This window comes from Miscanthus floridulus, chromosome 12 (genome assembly GCF_019320115.1).
Source record: "Miscanthus floridulus cultivar M001 chromosome 12, ASM1932011v1, whole genome shotgun sequence".
NCBI classification, from domain to species: domain Eukaryota; kingdom Viridiplantae; phylum Streptophyta; class Magnoliopsida; order Poales; family Poaceae; genus Miscanthus; species Miscanthus floridulus.
Genome location: NC_089591.1, coordinates 53,517,702 through 53,531,032, shown reverse-complemented (window position 1 = coordinate 53,531,032; position 13,331 = coordinate 53,517,702). Strand labels below are relative to the sequence as shown.

Genomic DNA, 13,331 nt, shown 5'->3' with positions numbered 1-13,331 from the left:
AAGAGGAAGATGAGAATCTAGATGATGTAATAGGCACTCAATTGGTCAATGCAAAGAAGAACATAGACATTGGTGATATAAGGCCTAGAGAGGTGATTGATGTTGAAGATGACAAGAATCAAGTGCTCTCTAACTCAAATGTGCAAGCTAGTGGTTCTCATGATCAAGTTCAAGCAAGTATTAGTCATGACAAAGTGCAAGATCAACAACAAGTGGCTAGTTTATCATCTCAACCAAGTGATCAATCAAATACAAGCAATCAAGTGCAAGTACTTCAACCAACCAATGTTGCAAGAGATCATCAATTGGACACTATCATTGGTGATATTTCAAAAGGTGTGTAAACTAGATCAAGATTGGCCTCATTTTATGAGCATTTCTCTTTTGTGTCATCCATTGAACCTAAGAAGATAGATGAAGCTTTGAGGGATATTGATTGGGTAAATGCTATGCATGAAGAGCTAAATAACTTCACAAAAAACCAAGTATGGGAGTTAATTGAGAGGCCTAAGAATCATAATGTGATTGGAACCAAGTGGGTCTTTCGAAACAAGCAAGATCAAGATGGGATAGTAATAAGGAACAAAGCAAGATTAGTGGCTCAAGATTACACTCAAGTTGAAGGTCTTGACTTTGGAAAAACATATGCCCCAGTTGCAAGATTAGAAGCAATTAAGATCTTGTTAGCCTATGCTTGTGCACACAACATCAAGTTTTACCAAATGGATGTGAAGAGTGCATTTCTCAATGGGTACATCAATGAGCTTGTGTATGTTGAGCAACCTCCCGGTTTTGAAGATGAGAAGAAACCCAATCATGTTTACAAGTTGAGAAAGGATTTGTATGGATTAAAACAAGCACCTAGATCATGGTATGAGAGATTGAGAGATTCCTACTCTCTAAGGGATTCAAGATGGGAAAGGTTGACACCACTCTCTTCACTAAGAAGCTTGTAAATGACTTGTTTGTAATGCAAATCTATGTTGATGATATCATATTTGGGTCAACAAATTAAGATTTTTATGAGGAGTTTGGCAAGATGATGGCAAGTGAGTTTGAGATGTCCATGATTGGAGAGCTTATCTACTTTCTTGGTCTTCAAATCAAGCAAATGAAGAATAACACATTTGTGAGTCAAGGCAAGTATATCAAGGACATGCTCATGAAGTTTGGAATGGATGATGCTAAAGCTATTAGTACACCAATGAGGACAAGTGGAAGCTTAGATAGTGATGCTAGTGGCAACATGGTGGATCAAAAGATGTATCGATCTATGATTGGAAGCCTACTTTATGTGACCGCATCAAGGCCGGATGTGATGTTTAGTGTACGCATGTGTGCTAGATTCCAAGCCTCACCAAGAGAAAGTCATTCAAAAGCAACAAAGAGAATATTGAGGTACTTAAAGTATACACAAAATGTTGGATTGTGGTATCCCAAAGGAGCAAGATTTGAGTTGATTGAATATTCGGCCTCCGATTATGTGGGATGCAAAGTTGAGAGAAAGATCACATCGGGCACATGTCAACTATTGGGAAGATCACTTGTGTCTTGGTCATCAAAGAAGCAAAATAGTGTAGCACTTTCAACTGCCGAATCGGAGTACATTTCGGCCGGTAGTTGTTGTGCTCAATTACTTTGGATGAAGGCTACTTTGAGTGACTTTGGAATTGAATTCAAGAAAGTGCCATTGCTATGTGACAATGAGAGTGCCATAAAGCTCACCAACAACCTGGTGTAACATTCAAGAACAAAGCATACTAATGTCCACCATCATTTCATAAGAGATCACCAACAAAAAAGGGACATTTGCATTGAGAGTGTGGGCATCGAAGATCAACTTGCCAATATCTTCACCAAGCCACTTGATGAAAAGAGGTTTTGCAAGCTAAGGAATGAATTGAACATACTTGACTTCTCCAATATGTGTTGATGCACCCCCCAATTTATATGACATGCCTCTCCTTCGAGCAATCCAAGGTAAAAGTTGATTGGCATGGCATACATCCTTGCTAAGGACATGATTAGTGCATCTAGACATATTTCACATTTGAATAGGCTCATACATGAAAATCAAATGAATTTGATGCTTGTATGGTACCACTATTGCTTGTATGTTTAAAATGATCTAGTGGTAGCATATGACATGTTTGTGGGCTTGTAAACCTAGTGTTTGATCTATAAAATGAGCTATAAGTGTTTAACTCAACATGGTACAAGATAACCCTTATTTGGAGGCATGAAGAAGCTTGTCCTTGGATCAAACCGAGTTAAATAACTTTTACAAGTAATCTAGATTGAACCAATTTGGGAAAATGATCCTTATTTCACATGGTTTCACCCCAACCTATCTATAATTTGAGCTCACCTTTTGTGCTAATTGTTGACAAAAGGGGAGAGAAATTCCCAAAGATAATTTCCAAAGATAATAAGATAGGAGGAGCAAACAAATGAAATGACATTGTAAGAGGATCAATAAAAAATACACACAAGTAGGGGGAGCAAGCTCATAAACGTGTATGATGCATTTGAATGCGCATTTCATATATTTACTTGCATGGTACAAGTTCTTAATTTCAATATCCATGCTTGTGTGGTGTATGCTAGTTGTAGGTTTGAATGTTGAAATGAAGAACTAGCATGCATAGGCTAAAGTAACTAGACCTATGTTCATTCTATTGAAACTAGACCCTTGCTTCTAATGTTGATCTCACGGGGTATTATAGTTTTTGTGTATGTCTAGTTATTAATGGTTCTAAGGATTGTATATTGGTGCACTCCAATTGGTATCATGCTTCAAAGGTCCATCTCTTATACCTTAGCATCATTTGGTAGAAATTGACTCCTATATTTCCTATCTAAGCATATGTGCAAGCTACAATCCAAACTCTTAGCACATATGTAGGGGGAGCAATTGCTACCATTTGGAGTTCATGAAATTTGTCCATATTCTTTTACACATGGTAAATATGTTTGGGCAAGCAACATGGATTCAATTAAATTACAATTCATATCTTTGTGTAAGGGTTGTCATCAATTACCAAAAAGAGGGAGATTAAAAGCTCTAGTTTAGTTTTGGTTAATTGATGAAACCCTAAGTGCTAACTAAGTTTATCAAAGTGATTATGAGGTAGGTAGCACTGCTTCAAATGATGAAGCAATGGCGAAGATCATGGCGATGGTGATGGCATGGTGATGATCAAATGCTTAAACTTGGAAAAGAAGAAAGAGAAAAACAAAAGGCTCAAGGCAAAGGTAAAAATTATAGGAGCCATTTTGTTTTAGTGATCGAGACACTTAGCGAGTGTGATCACATTTAGAATCGATAGACGTACTATTAAGAGGGGTGAAACTCGTATCGAAATGCGGTTATCAAAGTGACACTAGATGCTCTAACTCATTGCATATGCATTTAGGATCTAGTGGAGTGCTAACACCCTTAAAAATGTTTGTGAAAATATGCTAACACATGTGCACAAGGTGATACACTTGGTGGTTGGCACATTTGAGCAAGGGTTAGAAACTTCACCGGCGGAGTGTCCGCCCGTAGAGTGCGGACAATCCGATAGTGCCACCGATGCCCTATACAAAAAAGACAGGGGTTTACAGAGTGACCGGACGCTGGTGATGCAGTGACCAGACGCTGGTGGTACATTGACCGGACGCTGAGGTCTAGCGTCCGGTCAGTGATAGTAGAAAGCACACTATCTCGGTCTTGTGACCGGACACTGGAGTGTAAACTAACCGGACGCTCATGGTCTGAGTCCGGTCAGTACTGACGTACGCTGACGTGAGGCGCACAGAGGAAACATTGAGTGACTGGATGCAGGGTGTGTCCGGTCTAGCATGACCGGACACGTCTGGTCGTGAAATGCCACATTTGGAACCTTACTGGAAACGACCGGACGCTGAGATCTAGCGTTCGGTCACTTTCACACGTCCGGTCATCATTTGACCGTTGAAATCGAGCGATCGACGTTTGAAGCCGATGACACATGGCGCACATCGCACGACCGAACACTGAGGTCTAGCGTCCGGTCAATATGATCGGAGCGTCCGGTCGGCCCGTGTTCAGTGCAGTGAGGAGCCCAACGGCTCTATTTCGTGGGGGCTTCTATTTAAGCCCCATGGCCGGCTCAAGCTCTCTCTCTCTTGGCCATTTGCATTGACATAGCAACCTTGTGAGCTTAGCCAAAGTCCTCCCACTCATCTCCATCATTGATCCATCATCATTGTGAGATTGGGAGAGAATCCAAGTGCATTGCTTGAGTGATTGCATCTAGTGGCACTTGGTATTCGTGTTTCGTTGCGGGATTCACTTGTTTCTCTTGGTGGTTGCCACCACCTAGACAGCTTGGAGCAGCAAGGATCATTGAGCGGAGGTTGGTGATTGTCTCCGGCTCCGATCGTGGTGATTGTGAGGGGTCTTGTGCCTTCCCCGGTGGAGCGCCAAAAGGTAACTCTAGTGGATTGCTCGTGTCATTGAGTTACCTCACTTGTGGGTAGGTTCTTGTGGTGTCCAATTATGTGGACGAGGTTCATGCAACACCTCTTAGCCGCCGAACCACCAAGTGTTGGTCGACACAACGGGGACTAGCGTGCCGGCAAGCACGTGAACCTCGGGAGAAAAATTGGTTGTCTCTTGCCCTTTGGTATTCTCCCGGTGATTGATTTGGTTTTCATATTATGATTGGTTCACTCCTCTATAAGGCGGTATAATCACCCTACTCACTCATTTATATTCTTGCAAACTAGTTATAGCAAGCTCTTTAGTGTAGCTAGAATTGAGAGCTTGCTTTGTAGCTTAAGTTTATCTAGTTGAGCTCTTTAGTGTAGCAAGTGTGAGAGCTCTTAGTGAGTAGTGACATAGCAAATTGTGTGTTTAGTGATCATAGCAACTAGAATTGTTGGATAGGTTACTTGCAACCCTTGTAGAGCTAGAGCAAGTTTGCATTTCGCTATTTGTTATACTAATCAAATTGCTCTAGTTGGTTTGTAGGTTTTTAAATAGGCTATTCACCCCCCTCTAGCCATATTAGGACCTTTCACCATGGGCAAGGCGCTTCTATATATCTAATCTATGATGCTTTTGTGGGATGTGATCACAAACTGGCAAGTATTTGAACAACGGTGTGAGATGTTAGTTTCAAAACTACCTTTGCTTCCGCTACTACTACTTTATTTAAACTTGGGTTGTAATAACTTTTAATTGTACTCCGATGGATGGTAATGTAATTATGAACTCTATGTAATATGTGGCATGTATGTTAAATCATGTACGATCTTGGTTGTATGTTGGCGATGAATCGAGACCCTTCGTGGTACTCGATGGACTACCGGGTTTATATGGGTTCAAGTATGATAGTGCGACCGCTTGCGGGCTGCCATTGTACTTGTGCTCTTATAAATTGGACGGTTCTGTCACATATTTCACAATTAAGCCCTTTTACTGTACAGACACTATTGGCTTACACTTTTCATATCACCACTAATACCACAGGTACAGCAAAGATACAATACCTGATTTTGACAATGATGCCTAATGCATCCATGTAGACATGAAAAACTAACAGGCACTCAAAAATATTGTTTGGAAAAGCATCTTACCAATAGTGCAGTATGCCCAAGCCGACAACCTTGATTTGAAGTAAGACCTCTGGATTTCCCAATGAGCTTCTTGTTGTCCCAAGCTGAAAGAGCAACAAAGTCATCAACTCTCCAAAAAAGTAAGAAAACACTAAAATCGGCAAAAACATGTAAGCGAAACATGAAACTAACATCGCATTACCACACCCAAATCAAACTCTAATTAGAGTGAAAGACAACCAAGCAGCAAACACCAGAGCTAACAGTGTGCATCCTTAATTTGGTAAGGTCATCAACCTTTTAAAATGTTATCATTAGAACAGGAGCCCCCAAAACACATTAGAATCAGTCTCCACAAAGCCACGGGGCAACACATACCGCAATCTCATGAATCAAACTCAAACCTGTAGGAATAGCTAAAATTTGCATCTATTTTGCCATCCCACGGCTTGGAGTTTTATTCCTATATAAGCTGCAATAAGCAGATTAAAGCCTACTGGGAACTCTTGATACTACCACACCAGATTAAAGCTGCACACACCCTTCCTTCCCAAGCTTCCTGGCACATAAAGATAGTAATTATGGTATAGTAGCAAGGATTGTGGAATTCCACCTGTTGAAGCATATACATTGGTCCAGCTGCTTGCTCCACATACTTCCAACTGTGCAGTAAGCTTCATATACACATGCTGCAATAGGTGGTATCAAATTTGGTCAAATTAAATTTGGCACTACAGGAGCCACTGGAGGTATTGTCCACTTGCCTCGCCATGAAGCTGGCTATGGTTTGCTCTGGTCAGATGGTTAAATGAGCATTTCCTTCTTTTGCGTACTATCACCATGTGACAGATAAAATTCAATCTTGACTTGCAATACATGTTGATTAATAGAAGGCTAAAACAATATACATAATGTGAGGCAGCCACATATATTGTTGATTTGCTATGGACAACCTAGCACTTAGTTCATACAAATGCACTACTGTGGTACATCAGGATCCAGTAAAAACAAAAAAAAAAAAAATGTACAGCTTGGTGTTTTGGTTGAAGGCTTCATTTTTAATCATTTTAAGAAGATTACTACAATATGAATCATGGCAATTGCACAATTTCTCTATGTGTTCCATATCTGCATCCTAATTCTATTCCTACAAAGCAAATAACCTCATAGGGCTAGCCTTCTGATGCATACATCGGTTAGTGTGCAATGGCACCATAGATGCAGCCAACAAAATCTTCTTGTTTAAAAAAATTCTATAGCACTATCCTTTAAATGAGGAATTAACTATCAATCAAAGGATGCTAGAGTACTCTAATAATTTCAGAGGTAACAATGCCATTTTTCCGCTGCTCAATAGACCCAGAAGTCCATAACATTCGTCGCTGTACATTATTTCTCTTCCTTCCTTCGACAAATATTAGTTGAAGATATTAGTGCCTGGAATTTTAGGTTCTTAATTAATAATATGGAGTCTGAGGATTTCGTGGACTGCCACAAATGCTCTATAAACATCAAGAAATACTGTAACGCACTTTTTTTTTTACATATTTTCCATGCCACAGGCAGAGCAAACATGTCAACATGCGGTACCTGATTGACTAATTGTTTGACGGTGGTGCGTACAGCCTAGTGCATCCATATAGACATTTCATCGAACATCTTGAAGGCACCTCGCAACATTCAACCTGCAGAGCACATATTGAGCCTCTTTGGCAGGGCTCCTATAGGGGCTTTAGCTCCGGCTCCTGCAGGAGCTGTGCCAAACGCCTGTTTTAGAAAGGGCTCCGCATGGGGAGCCGGTCAAGAGCCGGAGCCATTTTTTGCCTGTGCAGGAGAAGCCTCAAAAACAAGCTTCGCGCGGCTCCTTGCTGTGGGTTCACGTCGTCTAGTGCGATGGAGCCGTTTTGCTAAACGTTTTTCAGAACGGCTTCAGCTCCTCCAGAGGAGCTGCTCCTTCAGAGGAGTCAGAGCCGGAGCCATTTTTAGAGGAGTCAGAGCCCTGCCAAACAGGCCCATTGGTAGCTTTCAAATGCATTCAGGGCAGATAGGGTCGGGATGGAGCTGGAGGAGGTGCTCCGAGCCTTCGCATACATCGACAGGAAGAGCAGAGGCGTCCCTAGCCGTGGACACACCATCAACATCCGCCGCCTCACCTGCCCAAAAGTAGAATGGGAGATTTTTTGGTGTGTGCCAAGAAGGAGCTAAACACACGAGAGGAAAATGGGAGGAGAATGCAGCAACGCCTACCTGCGGTGCCAACGTCGCAAACGGGAGGGTGGGTAACGGCGGTAGTCGCGAGGCGTCATGAGACTGAGAGCCGGTATGTGCTGATATTTGAATGAATAGTAAACTCTAGAATATGATCTAATGCGAACAAAAGAGAGAGAGAGGGATGCAGGTGGCAAACCATCAGCCACCTTCGTAGAAGACGAGCTGGGCATCACGGTACTCGGTGGAAACTCGGTGGAGGCGCGGCGGTGAAAGGCGGCGGTGCAGTGGCGGCGTTGGCCGTTGGCGGTGCTTTCTGTCGCTGGCAACGCCCCCTCACTTAGATCGGCTCAGGGTTAGAGGTGTAGGTGGGGTGTCTGGCGGCGCAGGTGATTCTCATACCTTGTGCCCTGGCTCCCACCTCCCTTTTTATAGCGCTGTGCGACGGAAGCCCACCAACCATGGAGCGGTTGGGCGCCCCCATCAGGGCATGGATCAAGGGTCCAATTGACCGTTGGCTCAATTGGTGGAGATCAATCTAACATTCTCACCTTATGACATAAACTCAACATACTTGTTTTATCTTGTTCCCATTCCATCATAGATTAGTGCATAGAACGTGCCTCATCGTCACGGTCTATTTCCATTAGATTAAATAGCTATAATGCACCTCTCTATTTTGAAACAGATTCTCAACTAGGCCCTCATTGTACAGGAATCATAGGCTTTCCCTAAACCCATACCAGCTAAGTGTTCTCTAAACACGCTGGGTGGTAAGCCTTTTGTAAGCGGATCCACGAGCATCTTTGTTGTTCTTATATGCTCAAGACTAATTATATGATCCCAGACTTTGTCTTTCACAACATAATACTTTATGTCAATATGTTTGGCAGCACCACTTGACTTATTGTTGTGAGCATAACATATTGTTGGAATATTATCACAGTATAACTTGAGTGGTTTATGTATGTCGTCTACCACTTTCAACCCGGGCATGAATTTCTTCAGCCAATTCACCTGCCATGTGGCCTCATAACATGCTACAAACTCGACATACATTGTGGACGATGTAGTGACGATTTGCTTTGAGCTTTTCCACGATATAGCTCCTCCTACGAGAGTGAATATGTATCCTGATGTGGACTTTCTATCATCTCCCGCATAATCAGAATCTATATACCCCTCTATGTGCAGGGAATTAGATCTTCTGTACATTAACATAAGACCCTTCGTACCTTGCAGGTAACGTAAAACTTTCTTTACTAATTTTCAGTGTTCTATTCCTGTATTACTCTTATATCTGCCAAGTAATCCGGTAACAAATGCTAAGTCAGGGTGAGTACACACTTGAGCATACTGTAAACTTCTGATAGCTGAACTATATGAAACCATTTTCATTTGATCGATCTCATATTGGTTCTTGGGACATTGAAATTCCCCATGTCGGTGCGAAAAGTGACCAACTAGTAAATATTTGTTGTTTTGCCGTACATTGTGATCGGATGTGGCCTAACACTCAATGACACAGGGTTTATACTAGTTCAGGCAACGTGCCCTACGTTCAGTTTGAGTCAGTCGGTGACTTTATTCCTGAGCCCAGGTGCTTGAAGTTTGCTGTGGGGTTACAAACGAGAGAGAGTAAGACGGGGGGTATCAGAGGTCTGATCGGACTCTGGACCGAAGGGCCAAGAGTGATGGGAGCTCCGACGTGCGCTAAATGTTCAAACATATGCTTTGTTTGGCTTTAGAGTTCTAGAGTCAAGCAGAGAGAATCGGAGTGATCTGTCTGTTGTTTGTTGGGATCTTCTATCTGAATCGATCGTCATTCGGATCATCCTCCTTTTGGAGAGAGTGCATCCCCTTTTATAGATGAAGGGGACGGCTTTATAAGAGAGAGTTTGTGTTTCTCCTTGGTTGATTGAGTCCTTCAAAGCATGAGGTCTCCGACCTCGAGGATTCTCCCTCTGATTTTTCTTTCGTGGTACCTGCAGAGAGTTTGCTGGTAGCAAGCGGAGCGGATGATGGTCGTCTCATGGGCCTCCTTGAGCAGGTCGACTGTGTCTTGTTGAGCCTTTGTGGCTCAGTCATGGTCGAAGGCCTTCACTATTGGGGCACCATGGTCGAGGTCGGAGGGCAGCACTGCTTCAGCTTGGTAGGCCAAGAAGAAGGGTGTGAACCCTATGGATTGGTTCGGGGTCGTTCTCAGGCTCTAGAGGATCGCTGAGACCTCTGCAACCCATCACCCGGCGTACTTATTGAGTCGGTCGAAGATGCGTGGCTTAAGTCCTTGGAGGACCATGCCATTGGCCCGCTCAACCTGACCGTTAGTACGTGGGTGTCCGACCGAGGCCCAGTCGATCCTGATGTCGTATCCATCGCAAAAGTCCAGGAACTTTTTCCTAGTGAAGTTAGTTCTGTGGTATGTGATGATACAGTTAGGAACACTGAAACGGTAGATGATGTTGAGGAAGAATTTGACCGCCTCTTCCGAGCGAAAGTTGGTGATGGGCTTGGCCTCTATCCACTTGGTGAATTTGTCGACCGCTACGAGTAGGTGAGTGAAGCCGCTCAGGCCCTTTTTGAGGGGTCCTACCATGTTGAGGCCCCAAACCATGAATGGCCAGGTGATGGGGATGGTTTGAAGCTCTTGTACTGGCAAATGGGTTTGCCGAGCGTAGAACTGGCATCCTTCACACCTGCGGATGACCTCCTATGCATCTCGTAGTGCGGTGGGCCAGTAAAAACCTTGGTGAAAGGCTTTTCTGACCAGCGACCTTAGGGCCACGTGATGTCCATAGATTCTAGCATGGGCCTTGAGAAGGAGCCATTTCCCTTGGTCGGTAGGGACGCACTTCATGAGCACTCCCGACGGACTTCGTTTGTAAAGTTTGTTACCAAACGTGACGAACGTCTTGGTGCATCGAGCGATCCATCGTGCTTCAGTTCTTTCAGGTGGGAGAACCTCCTCGAGGATGTAGGCGAGTAGCGGCACTCGCTAGTCAGTTTGATCGAGTGCTACCACGGCGACATCGATAGGCGGTGTCGTCATGGGGGCACCGGGGTCGAAGCCCCCGAGCGCCGTGTTGGCATCGGGGTGTGTCTAGATTAGACCTTCTAGGATGCGATCAGATGGTTCGTGAAGGTCCTTGATGAAGACCCCGTCCGGAGACAAAACCCGCCTGGCAGTCAATTTTGCGAGAAAATCGACGACATCGTTGTCCTTTTGCGGGACATGGTGTAGCTCGATCCCCAAAAATTTGTCCTCAAGCTTGTGCACCTCGTGGCAGTATGCCATCATGAGGGGGCTTTTGCAAGAGGACTCCTTCATGACCTAGTCAACGACCAACTCTAAGTCACCGCGGACATAGAGCCGCATAGCACCGAGCTTGATGGCGATGCACAGTCCGTTGATGAGAGCCTCATATTCTACGGCATTGTTTGAGGCCAAAAAGTGGAGGCAGATTGCGTAGCGGAGCCTACCCCCATTCGGGAAGATCAGAACCACTCCTACCCCTGAGTCGGGCACCATTATGGACCCATTGAAGTACATCGTCCAGTACTCATGGGTGACGTCCGAGGTCGGGAGATGGAGCTCCGTCCATTCGGCGACAAAGTCCACGAGAGCCTAAGACTTAATAGCTGTATGGGGGATATACCTGATGTCGTGGACCATTAGCTTGAGTGCCCACTTGGAGATCCATCCTGTGGCATCGTAGTTGTGGATGATGTCTCCGAGCGGGTATGAAGTGACGACCGAGACTTCATGGTCGGTGAAGTAGTGCAGGAGCTTCTAGGTCACCATCAGCACAACATTGCACCTGGGGGTACCAAACTTTAGGGTCGGTGAGTACCTCCCCGATGAAGTATATGGGTCATTGGACCTTAAGGTGGTGTCCTGGCTTCTCCCTTTCGACGACTAGGGCGGCGCTCACCATGTGGTTGCTTGCCACGACATAGAGGAGGAGGGGTTCTCCCCATTCGCGAGTGACGAGGATTGGGGCCGACATCAGTGACGCTTTGAGGCTCTCCAAAGCCTGTTGTGCTTCCTCAGTCCAGATGAAAGCGTCCATCTTTTTGAGAAGCTTATAGAGAGGCATCCCCCATTCAACAAGCCGGGAGATGAATCGGGTTAGGGCGGCCAAACAGCCCGTGAGCCTCTGTATGCCCTTGACGTTGCATATAGGGCCCATGTTGGAGATGGCCATGATTTTTTCGAGGTTGGCCTCGATGCCATGTTTGGACATGATGTATCCAAGCAGCTTCCCCTTTAGAACCCCGAAAATACATTTTTTAGGATTCAATTTAATGTTGAACCTTCGGAGGTTCATGAACGTTGCGGCCAAGTTTGCGATCAGGTCACAAGCTTGAGCTGTTTTGACCACTATGTCATAAACATAGATGGTGATTGTTGGTTTGGCTGCTCAACTTGGTCAGGCTAATTGAGCGGGTCGATTTGATCGGCGAAGCATTGCTGCATGCACCATTGATAGGTGGCTCCAGCGTTCTTTAGACCGAAAGGCATGGTTACGTAACAGTACGAACCATACGGAGTGATGAATGAAGTCACAAGCTGGTCGGACTCTTTCATTGCAATCTAGTGAAAGCCTAAGTAGGCATCCAGAAAGGAGAGGATTTCGCATCCTGAGGTGGAGTCGACTATCTGTTCTATGCGTGGTAAAGGAAAATGGTCCTTCGGACATGCCTTGTTGAGGCCAATATAATCAACGCACATTCTCTATTTCCTGGTCTTCTTTTTAACAAGAACAGGATTGGTGAGCCAGACAGAGTGGTATATCTCTTTGATGAATCCGGTTGCCAGGAGTTTGGTGACCTCCTCGCCTATGGCCCTACGCCTCTCATCGTCAAAGCGACGTAGGCGTTGCTTGGCGGGCTTCAAGCCCAGGATGAGGCATAGTGCGTGCTTGGTGACCTACTACGGTATGCCTAGCATGTCAGAAGGTTTCCATGCGAAGACATCATGATTGGCGCATAGAAAGTCGGCAAGCTCGTGTTCCTATTTGTCTAGGAGCTAGGTCCTGATCTGCACCATCTTGGTAGGGTCAGTGGGGTCGATCCCCAACGCCTTAGTTTCCTCGAGTGGGTGGAAGGCAGTCGAGAAGGTTGGCTTGTTGCAGTCCAGGACTGTTGGGGTCGACAACTCCCCGAGCTGTGGGAGCTCAGACGAGTTGATGATGGCAGTGGCGAGCTCATAATGCTCGTGGTCACACATGTAGGCGTGCGAAAAGGTGCTACCCATAGTGATGACGCCATTCGGTCCTGGCATCTTCAACTTTAGGTAGGTGTAGTTGGGGACTGCCATGAACTTGGCGTAGCATGGCCACCCCAAGATGGCATGGTAAGACCCCGGTAAGTCCACCACCTCGAAGGTAAGCACCTTCAAGTAGAAGTTAGCTCGGTCACCAAACATGATGGGCAGATCAATCTGCCCTAGCGGGTATGCCTGTGTTCCTGGGATCATGCCATGGAAGGGAGAGCTCCGACCGGGGGATGCGCATGGTGTCAAGGGTGTCGACGTA

At 45.0% G+C, this 13,331-nt stretch overlaps 1 long non-coding RNA gene across 1 annotated transcript; it reads right to left on the bottom strand.

Moving 5' to 3' along the window:
* Positions 1 to 5,560: 5,560 nt before the first annotated feature.
* LOC136496669 (uncharacterized) lies at positions 5,561 to 7,271 on the bottom strand. The gene is made up of 4 exons (XR_010769103.1): positions 7,177 to 7,271; positions 6,351 to 6,418; positions 6,200 to 6,275; positions 5,561 to 5,690 (listed from the first exon to the last, which is right to left on the bottom strand). It is a non-coding gene; the product is annotated as an uncharacterized lncRNA (long non-coding RNA).
* Between the last annotated feature and the right edge of the window lie 6,060 nt (positions 7,272 to 13,331).